The sequence below is a fragment of the Prionailurus bengalensis genome, chromosome B4 (genome assembly GCF_016509475.1).
Source record: "Prionailurus bengalensis isolate Pbe53 chromosome B4, Fcat_Pben_1.1_paternal_pri, whole genome shotgun sequence".
Classification (NCBI taxonomy): Eukaryota; Metazoa; Chordata; class Mammalia; order Carnivora; family Felidae; genus Prionailurus; species Prionailurus bengalensis.
Genome location: NC_057358.1, coordinates 100351772 through 100365278, shown reverse-complemented (window position 1 = coordinate 100365278; position 13507 = coordinate 100351772).

Here is a 13507-nt window from a genome sequence, read left to right as displayed (position 1 = left end):
GTCCCAGTGCCTCTCTGCCCAGACTATTAACCAGTCTCCAACAAAACTCTTCCCAGCCCCACTTCACATCCCTGCTGTCCTTCCCTCATTTCCTGTGCCTCGATTGGACAAGGCCCGAGCCTGGAGGGAGGCAGAAACTAAAAAGCAGCAGGTGTAATCAGAGGGAGGGAAGCAGGACACAGATGAGGCAGAGGAGAGGCCCAGGGACTCCTCAAGCAGTGGACTGCAAAAGAGCAGACCCCACTGACCAAACAAGAGAGTTGGCTCCAAAAGGCTGCAGAGTTTCCTTGAGTCTCAGGGGAACAAAGGAAAGTCCTTTTAATAGCGTTCCTAAGCCCCAGCCTTGTGAGCAATAAATCCCTTTCAAGCCCTCCATGCCTGGATCGTTACCCTATAGCAATCTGAGTTACATAAATCTCTGTGAAGTAAGAAATGAAAAGTGCCTTCAGCAGTGTCTCTTGGCTGAACTTGTTAGACATCTTTCTGTGATATGCTTAAGTTCAGAAAGGAATCACTGCCAAGATCATTTTGCTATTATAACCACGATTAGTTCAACTTTCTAATCTTTCACGGCACAACTTTTTGAGAGAAATTTAATGCTGATGGGAGATAAAACTTGTTTATTTGCCTAAGACTTATAGGCAAAAAAAAAAAATCTTGTTTATGTGTCCAAGTATTTACTGATATGGTGGGTTTCTAAATCCGTCATCTTGCAATTTGATTTTTATTTGGCCCATCTGTTATTCTCTCTTTTTTTTTTATATATCTCTTTGCTCTCTTTTGGAATATTTTTATGATTCCATTTTCTTTCCTTTGGTGGCTTGTTGACTGTAACCATTTTATTTTGTTTTAGTGGTTGCTTTAGAGTTTATGGTGTACGTCCTTATTCTATTACCGCCAACTTTCAAGTGATAATATACCACTTCATATACAGTATAAAAACCTCACAATAGCACACTTCCTTTTCCCACCGCCAGGCCTTTGTGCTCTCAGTGTCATACATTTGACATTTGATTTCCACATTATGAACCCTACAGTACATTGTATATGTTGTTGTTTTTTTTTTTCTGTTAAACATACAATTATCTATTAAGCAGATTTTTTAAAAAAGGCAGGGTGGGGGAGTGTTTTTTACTTACTTATCTATGTACTGTTTCCAGTGTTCTTCATTCCTTAAGTAGCTCTAGATTTCGTTCTAATATCATTTTCCTTCTGCCTGAAAATTTAAAAATTTCTGCCTTCTTTTAAAAATGTGTTTTGTTTCAGTCTGTTGCTGTGATGACTTCTTTTAGCTTCTATATGCCTGAAAGAAATTTTATTTAACCTTCATTTTTGAAAGATTTTTCGATATTGTTCCACTGTCCTGTGGCTTACATTGTTTCCCGCAAGAAATCTGCTGTAATTCTTACCTTTTTATTCACCCCTCCCCCCAACCCCCACCAGCCAGCCCCCACTCCACATATTCTGTGGCATTTTACCCTCTGACAACTTTTAAGATTGTCTCATTATCGCTGATTTTAAGCAATTCAATCATAATACGCCTTGGTATAGTTTTCATATTTCTTGTTCCCAGGCTTTGCTGAATTTCTTGGACTTAGACTTGTTTTCATGAAATTTGGAACATGTCTGGTCATCATTTTCTCAAATATTCTCTGCTTCTTTCAGGAACTCTAAGCACATGTATCAGGTCATGTGAAGTTGTTCCACAGTTCACTGATGCTCTACTCACTTTTTTTTCAGTCTTTTTTCCCCTGAGTTTCATTTGGGTAGTTTTTGCTGCTGTGTCTTTAAGTTATTTAATTTTTTATTCTGTTGCATCTAATAGCAGTTTTCATCTTACACATTGTACCTTTCATCTCGAGAAATTCAACTTAGGCCTTTTTGATATTTTCCATGTCTCCATTTAACATGCTCGAGCATTTCTCTACCTGATCATATGAATGCAGTTATAACCATTTTAATGTCCTTTTTAATGGATTTTATTGTCTGTGTCACTTTTTGATCTGTTCCTACTAATTGGCTTTTTTCCTCTTCATTGTTGATTGTATTAGATACCAGTCATTGTAAGTTTTCCTATCAATATCCTAGAGCTTTGTTCTAGGATGCAGTTATGTTATTTGGAAATAGTTTGATCCTTTCAAGACTTTTAAGTCTTATTAGCCAGGACCAGAACAGCCTTTAGTCGAGGGCCAACTTTGCCCCACTACTAAGGCAATACCCTCTGGGTATTCTACCAGTGCTCTGTGAATTAGAAGGTTCTACCTCCAGATGGTGGGAACACAACCTACCCCCAGCCCTGTGTGAGCTGTAGGGATTATTTCCTCTGCTCCATTTGGGCAGATCTTTCCCTCAGGTAGTTTCCTCAGACTCATGTTCTGATCAGCAATCAGCCACAGACTTGGGGGGGGGGGGCGCTTTGCAGCTCTCTAGGTCTTTTTTTCTATGTAGCTTTCTCTTATCTGCTATTCTGCCCTGAAAAATCTAGCCACCCAGCTCCATCTCCTTAACTCACAGAAATGGCCAGCCCTTGCCTGAAAACCCTCCCCCTGACTTCAGTCTGGAAACTCTGTCTAGGTAGTAAGCCAGAGCAGTGATAGGGATCATTTCACTTTTTTTTCCATTTCTCAAGGATGACTATCCTGAGCTGCCTGATGTCCAATGTCTGAGAACCATTATTTCCTATCTTTTGTTCAGTTTTTCAGTTCTTTCAGATAAGAGGATAAAAGCAGAAGTCTTAAACGGTATTAAACTGACGTTTCTCCAACTTCAGTGGGATATCAGAATTAACTGGAAAGCTTGTTAAGACACAGATTGCTAGACTTCCCTCAGAGTTTCTAACTAAGTAGATGTGGGACCTGAAAATTCGCATTTCTAACAAGTTCTCAAATGATGCTGAAGCTTCTGGTCTAGAGACCACACTTTGAGAACTACTTTGTTAAGCTATTCAGCTAAGAACATATCAAGTATCAACATATCACCTATGAATAAATAACACAGTGTAAACCACTCTGATAATCAAGGCAAAGCTTGTCAGTCATAGAAACACAATCATCAGTAAATATACTGTTGTTTGAATCCATTCGGAGGCACATATATCAAGAACTAAAACAGCTGTTCATGTTCTCTTTTCTGAGAAATCCAGGAAACAAACTCCATAGAAACCACATGGACCAATCTTTCTCAAACAATATTCCTTAGGAAATTAATAATCTGTGACTTGTTATTAGGTTCTTTGTGAAAGGTTTCTATGGTCAAATAGGGTTAGGAACCTGTAATATGTTAATGTATTTTATGAATTATCCAAGAGAAATATAGAACATGAAGAGTTTCTCAAACTTATTTGACCACAAAACTGTATTATTTTGTAAAACATCCATTAGCAACTTGAACTATAATGCTCCTTGGAAGCCAGTTTCGGAAATACTGGAGCAAACTCTTGGCATTTGTAAGATTACCATTTTCAGAGTTAGCTATTTGGCAGAAGACATTCCATTGCTGTAGTAATCTGGGATTCTGCTGGGACAAGATGGAGGCTGGGGAGTGAGTCGCCCAGCTAATGAATGAGCTCAGTCCATAGCCCACAGCACATACCCCAATGTGGCTTTCTAGTTTTCTGCTCTTTAGGCAGTAGCTTTCATAGTAATAACAAACTGTTTGACTTGTGAAAATGGCCCTGAGAAAAATGTCAACTGATGGTTTTGGTGATGGAAAGAAATTAGTATGAAAAGAAAAAGAGGAGGTAGAGATGGACGTTATATTAGAAAGGGGGTCTTAAGCGAGAAAATAGAAGTTTTGAGATACATTTTAAAGGTGGGCTCCTAAATTTGGCAGGGACTTGGATCTCTATGTAAATGAGCTTATTCTGTAACCTATATGGAAACCATAAAAAGTGATTCATGAACTGTTTTAATGAGAGACAAAACTTAACAAGATAAAATACTACACATGCAACTGCTGACCAAAATGTAACTCGAGAGAAAGCCAGAAACCTGGGCAGGCGTTTCTGTGAAGCCATCTGAGTTGAAGACACTTACATGGTAAATTAAGTTTGCTTCTAGAATTTAAAGAGAAGTTTCTTCCCATATTATGACTTAAAAAAAGGGAGGTGTGGCTTTCACTGACCACATTCCAAGGAAGTGAAATGCATTTCATCCTAAGCTAAAGACCCCACAGAAGAAAATATCTGGGAAATAAATTTCATGTCTCAGGACATGCAGAAAGTTGTAGAGGAGAAAAGTGTGGCTAATCACAATGATTCTTTTATAAAACCTAAACTCAATTCTCCTATTACTCTGTTCACACCATGCTTAGGCATATTCTCCCATAATTTGACCAACGTTACCCAGTATCAACTAAGGGCCAGATGGAATGATGGTTACAGAGGTTTTAAATGTAAGGAAGCAGTGCCCCGAATGCCAGGACCTCATAACAGTCAGCGGAGGTCCCTGCCTGCTCTCCCAAGGGTGGAGGCCTTGTGAACTATTGTAGACTGATCTTCTGTAAATGTGTTTCAACAGCGTCCCCTACTAAATTGTCAGCTTCATAAGGGCAGCTCTTGCTCATCTTCATATTGTAGAATACATACCTACTGATTAAATGAATATTCCTTAGAATGAAGCTTGAAAACAATCTAGATTCAGGCACACCTCATTTCGTTGCACTTTGCATTATCGAGCTTTGTAGATATTACAGTTTTTAGAAATTGGGAGTTTTGTGGCAACCCTGCTTTCAGCAATTCTATCAGCACCAATTTTCCAACAGCCTTTGCTCACTTCATGTCTCGGTGTCACATTTTGGTAATTCTCACAATATTTGAAACTTTTTCATTATTATCATATTTGTCATGGTGATCTGGGATCCGTGATTCTAACTCGCTGCAAGCTCAGACGATGGTTAGCATTTGTTAGCGATAAACAATTTTTAAATTGAGGTACATGCAATTTTTTTAGACATAAAACCCACGAATTAAATCATGTCAAGGAGAAAAACAAGTTAAATGGAGTTAAAGCAATTGTATCAACCAGCTAAAGTATCCCAAACTTTGCCTTTCCCAGGTTTAGGCTCTAGACACTCCCTGTGTTTGGAATGGCTTTTCCCTGCCTCTGTTGACATCTGAGGCTCGGTTGAAACACTACATCCTCCCTGAAGTATCAAGACTTCTGCATCCCTCTATCAGAATTAACCTCCTAGAAGATGCTGCTATTTCTCACCCATATGCCTCTAGCTTTACCTTCAGCGCTCACGGGTGGGCTTCCCACCGCAGGGGCAGCATGTCTTTGGTTTAGAACCTCCCGCAAACCTGGAGAAGGCTGTTCTGCCCATGCTTGGCAGTCTGGAAGTGCAAAAGGAGTAACTTCCACTGGAAATCCCCTGCTCCAAGACTGATGGAAGTTGGCTGTTTTAGTGTGCTCAGCCTGCCATAATGAAATATCATGGACTAGGTGGCTTAAGCGCAGAAATTCATTTCTCCTAGTTCTGGAGGCTGGGAAGTCCAAAATCAAGATGACAGCTGCTTTGGTTCCTGGTGAGGCTCTCTTCTTGGTTTGAGACAGTAGACTCTTGCTGTGTTCTTACATGAGGAAGAGAGAGAGAGGGCAAGCTCTCTGGTGTCTCCTCCTGAAGGGCACTAATCCTGTTGTGACCTCATCTAAACCAAATTACCTCCCAAAGGCCCTATCTCCCAATACCATCACATTGGGGATTAAGACTTCAACCTGGTGAATAAGCACCTCATCTCCTTTGCTCCTTGGGTGTTATAACTCTGAGGTTCTGTCCATATCATTCCCTGGGTTCCTCAGGGTTTGAAGCTCCCTTTGCCCAGAGTGGTGACTGGCTTGATAATGCATTTTACGTCCATGACTGTCTCTTATCTGCCTCATTTCCCCACTCACCTTCCTTCTTATACCTTCAAAAAAAAGTCCCTGTTCTTGCATCTTTGTGTCAGGGTCTGCTCCCCATCTGGGCTCTGGTGTTCCCATGTTGTAATATGTCTCACGTTATGCTCTTTATTGCAGGGTTTTATAGATGTCTAGACTCTCGTAACTAAACCTTAAACTCTTTGAGAAGAGAAATTTTCTTTGAATGCTGTATCCCCTAAAGCCTAACAAAGTACCTTGCATATAGCAGGTGCTTTAAAATTACTAGATTAAGTAACTACATTAATCACATCAAGGATTTTTATAAGAAAGGCACTATAGCAATCTAACACCTAAATAGTTCTGGCACTATATTTTCTCTGGCACTATATAAATCATATGATTTAAGCAAATTTTTATGAATCACATTGATTTAGAAATCTCATAAGCTGTTCCAAGTTCAAAATGGATCTTCAAGTTTAAGCAATAGATTAAATATATTTTAATATTTTCTGGTTGAAACAAAATTCAGCACTCATTGAAGGAGTTAGAGATAAGATTTGAATCAAGTTTTATTTCTTAACCTAGCACTCAAAGACCCAAATAAATAGTGTATCTAGCTCTCACCTCCCTTCCCAGACAGCTGTATTTCTGTGTGTGCAGTTGATCTGTATTTCAGGTTTATCTTTGTTAAAACTTCATAATATGGCAGATCTCACTTCATAAGAAAGTTTATCATTATTTTAAAATGGGCAATCAGATACATGCTATTAGAAAAAAACCAACTCCCCCAGATAATAATGCTTTCTCAGATCCCACTTTGCTTCCCTGTCATTACTATATTGTCTATGAGTCTTCATTAAGAAACTGACTCAAGGGGTGCCTGGGTGGCTCAGTAGGTTGAACATCTGACTTCAGCTCAGGTCATATCTCATGGTTGGTGGGTTCAAGCCCCTCGTTGTGTGGAGCCTGCTTAGGATTCTCTCTTCTCCATCTCTCTTTGCCTCTCTCTGGCTTGTGCTTTCTCTCTCTCTCAAAATAGATAAATAAACTTAAAAAAAAAAAAAGAAAAGAAAAAAAAAGTGATTCAAGTATCCAGAGATTTGGTAACACTATCTGAATTGGGATAATGATATCATGACCTTCAACCTATTTCCAAGGTCTAATTCTGTGAGCCTGTATCTTGAAGACAGATTATCTATAAAACACAAAGAGGCAGTGACAGCATCTCTATTTCGTATAGAATCACAGGAACATAAACAAGATCATTCTTTCAAGAAATAATACAAGTAATACTCGTTCATGGTAGAAATACCCGTCAGGAGAAGTGAGTAGTTATACTTTTGATCAAAGCAAAACATTACTAACATTTTAAAAATAATATGTATTTATTTTCAGAGAGAGAGAAAGAGAGAGTGTGTGTGCAAGTGGGGGCAGGGCAGAGAGAGAGGGAGAAAGAGAATCCTGAGCAGGTTCCATGCTCCAGTGCAGAGCCCCGTTCGGGGCTTGAACTCACAAACCATAAGATCACGACCTGAGCCTAAGAGTCAGATGCTTAATTGAATGAGCCACGCAGGTGCCCCAAGGTTACTAACATTTTAGCAAATACCCTTTCAACATTTTGTGTAGTATTTTAATAGACATCTGTTAGAGGCCCCCTTTTTGCACCCAACAACGTAACACAAAGTGGCAGACACCATAACACCCACTCATACTTCTGACATGGCTTCCTGTACCCAGAGGCTGGAAAGCTAAACATTTCCAAACTCCCTTGCAGCTTGGGTTCCACATGTAACCAAATTCTCACCGAGTCCTAACGGTTGAGTGTGTACCTGGAAAGCAAGTGAGTAACATGAGGTGCCGGCCATGGTCAGGGACAGCAGACCTTCCAGTACCTGAAGTAGAATGCACACTCTCAGGCTCTGGCGTAATATACACTGAGAGGCAGGCCTGGGCAGCAGAGGGGTCCCCTGAAAACTGCACCAGGCTGGGGTCGGGCACTGATGCCAGTTCTATCATACCGTTCGCTTTCCTGCTTCTCCTGGAAATTCTGTTATCTGCAAATATCTGTTGCCTAACTAATGTGAACACCTTTCCATGTCAAAAAATATAGGACCATAATATCATTTCGTTGCTGCTAGTATAATCATAGAATTTTAGAGCTAACGGGTCCATAGTGATCAGCTAGACTTAGAGGAAAATGAAGCTCTAAAAAGTTAACTCACTGCTTCCTCAGATGGATAGAGGTGGAGGGAAGGCCACAAGACTGGCTCCCACTCTGTGTAAGGAATTCATTCCATCCTTGTGTCCCAAAAAGGGGATGGGACAAAAATGGCTGTGCCCCAATTAAACTTTGGTGTTTCTGAGTTGCCTAGTATGCTCATCCATCATTTGGCAGGCTTTAGCCCAAACCACTCATGTCAGACTATGATGCCCTTTTATTTATTTATTATTTTTGATTGAGAGAGCACGCAGGAAAGGGGCAGAGAGGGAGAGAGAGAGAGAATTCCAAGCAGGCTCTGCATGATTAGCACACAGTCCAATGCGGGCTCCAACCTACGAACCGTGAGATCATAACCTGAGCCAGATGCTTAACCGACTGAGCCACCCAGGTGTCCCAGAGTGTATGGCTTTTTAATGCATTTCCTTCCTCTTACATCCACCACCATTTCTACCCCTCCCAGACCAGCACAGGCCCCATCCCCAGACCTACCTCCCCTGGTTGAGACCAACTAGGCTTATTCCTGGAGCCGCTTCTTGTCGTAGCCTTCACACCAGTCAGCCATGGCGTGGAGCGTGTCTGCAGACTGCAAAGGTTTGCTCTTGCTTTGCCTGGCTGAAGACTTGCTCCCAAGGAGCTAGAAGTCCTTGGTGCTGTCAGGCAAAATTACATTTTTGCTCTTCTTGTGTGACAGGGAAGAATCATTGTTGAAAGCACCATTTGGTAATGGAAAGAGAAAGAGGTTTGGATCCAGGATGGATTTGAGCCCCAGCTCTGCCACTTACTTTGTGGCTGTGGGACAAGTTATTCACTTTCCATGAGCCTCACTTATCTGTAAAACGGAAAGAAAGATGATGACCTTCAAAGGCTGGTGTTTGGCCCAGAAGAAATATTCCTATTACGTTTGACACGCAAGGGACATTCGGTAAATGGTTATTGTTATTGGGGCGCAACATATGCAGTCGGCGTGAACAACAGCCAATGGTGTGTACTGTGACTGTTCCCCATTTATGGTTTTGCAGCTGAATTAGGACAGGAGGCAAAGATCACTCCAGGGTAGCCCAATGCCCTTTCACAGAGGACTCCAATGGTTTTGCAAGTCCATGTAAACATGCATATTTGAGCTCATACCCAGCCATTCCCAGGCCAATAGAGTTTGGTTCTGCTCAGCACCTCAAGTCTTCTGTTGATGTGAGCACAGGGACAAATAAATCCAAAACTTGAGTCTTTTAACACATGGCATTATTTAAGAATTAGGAATGGGAATTAGGTATTCCCACTATCCTTTTTGGAATGGGGTAGGTCAATAATGTTTAAAATAAAATCTAAGTCAGCGTTCCTTATAAACATATACAGAATTTATAGGAGTTTTTTTTTTTTAAGTATTAACCTTTTGTCTATAGCTCAACACTTTTCTTATGAGGTGAGAGATGCAGAAACATGACAGTTTTTCTTTTCTTTTACAAGAGAAGTTTCATTTTACAAATGACTTTTAATCCCATATGTGAGCATTGCACAAAAATCCTGGCAGGCATTTGCTTAAATAATCAAGTGCCTATCAATTATAGCAACTGTGCATTGTTTCCAAACCCTGTTAACCTTCCTTACATCACTTCCCTCAAAGCATTACATATGTGTATATATAAATAGACACATGTATATTTATACATATATATGTATACACACATGTATACACATAAATGTATGTATATGTATACATATATGTATATATTTGAATGACGTTTTAAATGGAAATTTTTATGAGACTTTCTCTGTTCAGTGATCAAAATACACATGGAAATCTTATTTAACTACATTTGAAATATATTATATCCAAATGCTAATTTTTAAATCCTAAATTAGACTAATTTACTTAGACTTTTTCTGAACAGGGTGGGGGGAATAAAAATTCTTTGATAAGCCCTACTGCAAATTCTAAAAATTTTCCTTGAAATTTGGCGGATAAAATATACATTTATTTTTATGTAATCTGTAGCCCAAAAAAATCTGTTAAAAGTTAAGAAATTTATATTTTATTTTCCTGGAAGTGTCTGGTGCTTCTTGTGACAAGTGAGATAATAAACTATTCAATACATCCTCCAGTATGCTCTATTCCTCACAGTACAATTTTTGGAGGGAAGAAATAAGTTTCCTAGTGATTGTGACTTTGAGAACTTATTCCCATTTCTCATCAGAATACTATCGTAAGAACGAAGGTAACATGTGTGTGAAACTTCAGAAGTGTGACCTTTCTTTTTTTAAATTTTTTTATTAAAAAATTTTTTTTTAATGTTTATTTATTTTTGAGAGTGAAAGAGAGAGAGAGACAGAGTGCGAGCAGGGGAGGGGCAGAGAGAGAGGGAGACAGAATCCGAAGCAGGCTCCAGGCTCCGAGCTGTCAGCACAGAGCCCAACATGGGGCTTGAACCCACAAACCATGAGATCATGACCTGAGCCAAAGTCGGACGCCCAACCGACAAAGCCACTCAAGCGCCCCGAAGTGTGACCTTTCTTAGAAAATTCCATTCTGTGCATATATACACGATCATATACTTATTCAGTGTTGTCCCATAACCAAGAGGTTAAGTAGGGTAAGAACTGAAAAATGGTCATGGGTTCGGTAGCTAGGGACTTTCTGATGACCACAGTGAGTTGCTCAGGGTCTCTCACAAGGGTGCAAAGTGTCAGCATTTTCATTTCAAGGCTTAATAAGACTGTAGACTCACCTTTCGATCTCACTTATATTTTTGTTGGCAGATGGCTTCAACTTTCTGGGGCTGTTGGCCGGAGGCCTCTGTTCTTCATCATGTAGGCCCTTCAAGGCCACTTGAGTGTCTTCCTGACATGGCAGCTGGCTTCCCCAGAGCAAGTAATGAGACAGAGAGAGACAGAGACAGAGATAGAAGGGCACTAGAGGGATGAATGAGAAGGCAGTCACAATATCTTTTTTTACTTAATCTTAGAATTGTACACTTCATTCTATTTTCTGGAAGCAAGACACTAAATCTAGCACATGCTCAAGGGGAGAGGAATTAAATTCCACTTGATGAACAGAGAAATATGGACATAGAATTTGTGGACATAGTTTTAAAACACCACAAACGGAAGTCCTGATTGCAAGTAACAGAAAATCTATCTCAAAATCGAATAAACAACAATGGGAGTTCAAAGATCCTGCAGGTAGATGAACTTCGAGAGCACTTTGTTCAGAGCTCTGGCTCCATTGCTCTAACCTCTCTGTGTTGAATTATCCCCAGGCAGGTTTCCTACCAGCAAAAATGACTGCAGCACCTCTGGGCCTCATGTATGCACACAGAACTTTCCAGAACAGGTAAACATGGCTCTGTCTCAGCATTCCCCAGAGTTCAGAGATACACTCTGATAGGATGGGTTTAGGTCACATGACCCCCACCCCATCCAAACCAGGGTTGGAAGGCCTTAAGTGACTCCAGTACCCTATCCCCGAACCAGGGCTTACGGAGGCACATCCCCAAAACCACACAGACATCAAACAGAAACGTGGGCCTCTGGGAACAAGGAATAGATGCCGGAGAGGCAATCATGAATGCCTCCTAGGAAAGTCACGGAAGTTTTGCCAGCTTTTTTGAAAACACGGAGTACACGGCATTTTTGTAACATGAAGGCAAAGAAAGCTGTAGAGACTGAGAAATTGAAGAGCAAGAGAATATAACAACTAAGAATGCTGAAAAATTGGATCAAAGGCACCAGCACAGTGGATATTCTAGGTAAGGGGTCAGAGAACCACCTCTCCTTCTGACATAGGGGACAGCAAGTGTAAATAAGGGAGAAAACATCGCCAGTTAGAGGAAGTGGGCTGACCGGATGTTGGCTCTGGTTATGAACGCGAATGAAGGAGGAGAGGTGACTAAACATGAGTGAGAAAAGTGTAATTGGGCATTTATGCGGTTAGGTTAAGATGGGTGGAATAGACTGTCTTGGAGATTAAGGTTAACAATATTTTATATGCTTGTTGGGCTAGAAAAATCTGCTGTAATAAGAAAACATAAGCATAGCTAGAAAAGCCAGAAAACTCTGATAGAAAAACAAACATCAATAATTTTGTAACAGAAGTGATAGCACTGAAAGAAATAGTATTCATTGGAGAAAGAAAGGTAAGAAATAATGCCAGTTATGAGAAGTGGGAGTTACAAGTCAGTTTAGAAAAAAGCAACTATGGCAAACATCAGGAATAAGGAACTTTAATCTACCTTTCAAAATTTAAGCATATACGACTTGTATGACTCTTTTCTCTGCCAGAAAATGCATCACAGTCTATTAGGATTGAGTATGAGTAATTTTTAATCCCTACCACTGCTGTTAAATCTTGGCTAAGAAATACGATGGAACAGCTGCTACTTCTTCTTCTTCTTATTTTTTTTATTAAGCATGTAGATTAGCAGAGTGAGAATTTATTTTTTCCTTTATTTAACATATACTAAAAAATTCCTCTTCACCATAGCCTAGCTGGCTTCTGGGAAGGAATCCTTGCCCTAAAATAAAACAAAGAGGCCCTATGTTTATATTCACACTCATCTGGTTCAGAGTTTTGTTAAGAAAAAGTAGCATGAAATAAAAATAATAAAAATATTTGAAAAATCTGAACTTGAGCACAAGGTCATGAAGAAAGGCAACCTTGGTTCAACTTGCCTCAGGCCAGTGACCTTGACAAAGAACTTTCATTGGTAATTGTTTAATGGATTCCAGAGAGTGAAGGAACTGTTACAAGTATAACGTGCATTTCTTCGGAAAAAGACACATCCTGCTAGACACTTTTAACCTTCAATTTTGTCTTTTATAAGCCTGAGGGGATCAAACCGACTAGGACCATATGGAATTAAGAAGGGCTTATTCTTCTCCACGAGGGCAAATTTCTCCCACTAGCTCTTCCCCAGACACACAATTTCCTTCTAGTAGAAGGCTCCTGATTGTATTAGAAAACACATAATACCTTCTCACTACCAAACCTTTCATTAGGCAACATAAGATGAATGCTCACCCAAACACAGTTTCTATTTCTTTCTCAAGGCAGAAAAGGACACCAAGATAGCCTTGGTCAACATAACAACCATCATTTATTGAGAATTTACCATGAGCCAGGTGCTCTGCCGGGCATTTTACGTACATAATCTGATGTAATCCTCCTAACAATCCTACACACTGCGCAGTATCATCATTTTACAGATAAAGAAAAGGTGTGAAGAAATCAAGTTATTAGGCCAAGCTCACAGAGCTACTAGGTGGCAGAACTCTATGTTGAAACCACATCTGTTTGGTTACAAAGCCCATACTCTCTTCTTGCACCATTCTCTCTAATATCTGAAAGACTGCCTTAACATTTACAACAAAAAAGCGCCAACAGTTTAAAGAAATGTTTAAAGGCAAATTAAATACTTTTGAAAAAATGTTGATA